The following is a 4,339-nucleotide window of genomic DNA, read 5'->3' as shown; positions in this document are numbered from 1 at the left end:
CGTTGATTTTTTTCCGAATTATTATTGTTGATATTCTGTCCAAATACATTCCACTTTTTGGGTTCTATACGTATGCCTCATCCGAAACGTGTTCCAGGCAAAATTGAATTGTTATGGGCATGGTAATAATGATATATATTTCCTATCTGTTTTGACAATTACAGGTACTCGTTCTCTTATTTTCGTCGGTTTTGCGTTACATTGTATGATTCATTATAAATGGATGGTGCATAAGGGGGAAACAACATTTAAAGAAGTATTGGTGCACTACGACATATTAATTCGCCCTCCGCTGGAGATGACTTTATTATTTCCCAGAAATTCAGTAGACAATAATATTTAAGAAGGACACTTATACACGTGTCAGTCTGAGAAAAAGGCTAAAAATACCCTTGCCGGGGAGGGGGGGGGGGGGGGTCGTGCCGTGCGTGCATTGTATAACTATGCACGCATACCGCTTTCTTCACGCATGGGTTAGCGGTCACTGGCGGGAAAGTGGACGATGCATGGGTGGTCAGAATCCAAGCTGTGCACAATAAAAGCCGGCCAAGACGTGCTGGTCTTTCATTCGATCTCACGATCCGATACATTCCAAGTCCTCCAATATGGCTCCCAAAGTTAGCGGAAAAGGTCAGAAGAAGGCCGGAAATACTAAGGGTCCGGTTAGCGCAAACAAAAAGAGGCACCGGCGTCGCAAGGAGAGCTACGGCATCTACATCTACAAAGTGATGAAACAGGTGCACCCCGACACCGGAATCTCGAGCAAGGCAATGAGCATCATGAACAGCTTTGTCAACGACGTGTTTGAGCGCATCGCCAGCGAATCTTCTCGCCTCGCTCTCTACAACAAGAAGTCCACCATCACAAGCCGTGAAGTGCAGACAGCAGTACGCCTACTTCTTCCCGGGGAGCTTGCTAAGCATGCAGTCAGCGAAGGCACCAAGGCCGTCACCAAGTACACGACTTCAAAATAGAAATTTTGAAGGCTTCAAAACCAAACGGCTCTTTTCAGAGCCAACACAGTTTCCAAAAAGAGATTTGCCAGTCAGCTCAGTTCGCCCGATCAGCCCATTTCTTAGGTTTTACAACTAACCTTTTTTTATTCTGTTGTGTCCCTTTCACTCTCTCTCTTTTTTTTTAATATGCTTTTACCCTTCGTGAGGCGAGGGGAGGTAATGCGATTAAAGTTAATCCCTGAGTCTTGTCGTCGTCGTAAACACATAATTTAATTTATGCCACAGCCTTTTTCAATTGGTCATTTCTTTCAATCTCCGGACGAGTGCTTGCATTTTGTTGAGTGGGTTACTATTAAAAAATAAATTAGGATTTCGTCTGTGGGATGTTACAAATATCTAGCAAGAAACCGAGGCCAGTTTTAACCGCCGCGTGAGAGCAACGAATCACTGCCATTGTGCGGAGGCTGGTCGAAAGATCATGGGACTTCTTCGGCGGAATAACAATAAAACGTCTTAAAATGGAGGTAAGAATGTTGCATGTTTCTGTGTTTTATCTAGTGATTCCATTACTTTGAACGACGATGACACAGTTGTAATTTTTTGTTCCCTCGTCCCCCGCGTCCAAAATGGATGCGGTGCACCCAACCGTGCGACGGGCACGCCCGTGTCGCGTGATTGGCTACTTGGCACGCTTCAGCCAATCCACCAGAACGCTATAACTAGTGTTGTGTTTTCCAAGTGGGTTCATTCACACACCACCTTTACTGCAGAGTACATTCATCTTCTGTCACTATACTGTCAAGATGACTGGGCGAGGAAAGAGCGGCAAAGCAAGAAGCAAGGCCAAGAGCAGGTCCTCCAGGGCGGGACTCCAGTTCCCCGTGGGTCGTGTTCACAGATTTCTGCGTAAGGGCAACTACGCCCAGCGTGTCGGTGCCGGTGCACCGGTCTACCTTGCGGCAGTGATGGAGTACCTTACCGCGGAGATCTTGGAACTGGCCGGAAACGCTGCACGAGACAACAAGAAGACGAGAATTAATCCCCGCCATCTGCAGCTTGCTATACGCAACGACGAGGAGTTGAACAAGTTGATGAGCGGAGTTACCATCGCGCAGGGTGGTGTCCTTCCCAACATCCAGCAAGTTCTTCTGCCCAAGAAGACCGCCAAAGTGTCAAAGTAAAGAAAAGAACTTACTTTGCATCCACAAACCCAAAAGGCTCTTTTCAGAGCCACCACAACCTTCAAAAAAGAGATTTGTCGCTGCCTGTCTAACTCCACCTCTACCTTCACTCATAGCCGAAATCAATTTCTCTAATTTTTTTTATAAACAATAGAACACTGTTCCAGATAGAATTCCCACTGTGTCCTTTAACTTAATCATTATGCAAAATTTTACGCACTGCGTATGTGACCGGCCGGCCGGCTGAGTACATTAGCCATACATGTATGTATATGCATTGTCTTAAATGTTGCCTCATGTAGAATGTGAATGACTTATTCACCAAAGGTTACAAAAATGGACAAATAATGGTGCGTTGACATTTGTTTCCCGTTTGTTTCTTTTCTTTCTTTCTCTCTCTTCAATTAACTCCCCGCGGGACCGCATTGATATTGATACATAAGTATTATAAGCGCAAATGAAAACGGTATGACGAATGTTTTCTTTTCTTTCGAATTTTCTTCTTATAACTTCATGACGAAATAAACAATAAATCAATGAAATAAAATAGTAATTATTACAAAAAGGGGAAATAAGTAAGTGAAAAAATAACAAAACAAAACAATAACCAAGCAATTAAAGGAAAGCGGCAGGCTGGGACTCGAACCCACGGTCTATTACTTTCTACATGTGCTCTCTAACCACTCGGCCACGGAGCTTACTGACAAACTGAAGTATTTCCCCGCCCCTAATGTGGGACCCATTGGCAGGCCCTGAGAAATACCCAGATGGGAAACGCCGAGGCGCGATGACCGGGAGTGTTGAAGGGCGCCATCTATTGATATGCTTGTCCCGGTACATCGTACGTACGGCATTTAGTGCCGACGCTCTCGCTCACTGATGCATTGATCCCATTTTTTGTCTGGATTAATTTTTTCAACAAGATTTTGGGTGAAATATGATCGAGGTGTATGAAAATGCATGATAGAAATATTTTTAAGAATGTATATGTCTCTGTTAATCTGAGAAAGCCGGAGATTTCTTGCTCATCTCTCTCTCCCCTGGTTTCGTTGAGTTGCGGTGGACGCGCAGGAGTCTTTTTTTTTGTTTTCACACCAGGAAACAAAAAAAGGCAAAAATAAATAATAAGAAGAACAATAGCAAACAGTATTTCAAGACGAATAATCCCTTTCCGCGCTATTGTTTTAATATTAATCGTTATCGCTTCTCGGCCTTTTGGCTAAGATCATTGCACATCGGTCTTAGTCTCGGTCAGGAACATCAGGAGGTGGTCCAGACTCGGCATTGCACTTAGCCTTGAGTCTGTAAGGCTCCTCCCCCGAAGTGGTCCCCGGCTTGCGTAGTGACGGTCTTCCGTGTTCTGCCTTGGGTGGTTTTGTTTAGGCATGAAGTTGCCTTTGTTCAGGCATGAAGTTGCCTAGTTTAGGCGTGAAGTCGCCTTGTGTATCGGCGTGAAGTCGCCATTTTTGTGTTGTATGTGTATGTGAAGTCGCCTTTGTATGTTGTCTTTGTCCCGGGCAGGAGGGTTCGCAACCCTACTAGCTTGGTCCGACGTGGTCGGCCTGCCCGGTCCCCCAAGCGTGGTCTTGTGGGGGGGCCATAAAAAATAAGTATCTGTTCTTTTCAGCTTAATATCTGAAACGCTGTTCATTGAACAGCCAGTATATTAAACTGATTTTTGGATTTGGGCCGTGGAATAGAGGCTTGCCTCGTCCCGGCCACGGGTTGGCCCGGTATAGCAGTACATCCGGGATTCGGCCCACTCCCTTCGGGGAACATAAATTAATACAAAAACAGGTTCTGACTACGGTGCCCCGTCGTTAAAGGTTCGTTTTCTTTTGACGTTTTGGTGACAGGGCTTTCACATTGAATTACGGTAAATATTAGTAAGTGTGTAAAGTCTTGTTAAATTATGATGTTGGCGTTTCCATTGATTTCCGTTCAAGGTGTAAAAAAAAAAAAAAAAAAAAAAAGGCTTGGCCACGACCCCTCTGTGTCTGGTTATAAATGTATTGTTTGAGTCTCGTTGCAATATGTTTCTAGGCATCTTCTTCCTTTTCTTATTTGTTATCCCTTTTCCCCCTTGTTTTGCTTCTGATTTGTTTGTTTCCCAGGATGAGTGCTCCTGCCACGATTGGTCGCCAGAGGGCGCCGTAACAGTTGATGGCTTCGCATGCTCATATCGCGTCCGCGCATGTCCTA

The 4,339-nt window shown here is 44.8% G+C and overlaps 1 non-coding gene across 1 annotated transcript; it reads left to right on the top strand.

Moving 5' to 3' along the window:
- The first annotated feature begins 3,720 nt into the window (after positions 1 to 3,720).
- LOC119733501 lies at positions 3,721 to 3,905 on the top strand. The gene has a single exon (XR_005271869.1). It is a non-coding gene; the product is annotated as a U2 spliceosomal RNA (small nuclear RNA).
- Positions 3,906 to 4,339: the final 434 nt, after the last annotated feature.

This window comes from Patiria miniata, unplaced genomic scaffold, assembly GCF_015706575.1.
Source record: "Patiria miniata isolate m_02_andy unplaced genomic scaffold, ASM1570657v1 HiC_scaffold_25, whole genome shotgun sequence".
In the NCBI taxonomy this organism is placed as follows: Eukaryota; Metazoa; Echinodermata; class Asteroidea; order Valvatida; family Asterinidae; genus Patiria; species Patiria miniata.
Note: the sequence above shows the minus strand (reverse complement) of the source record. Positions and strands in the feature narration are given on the sequence as shown.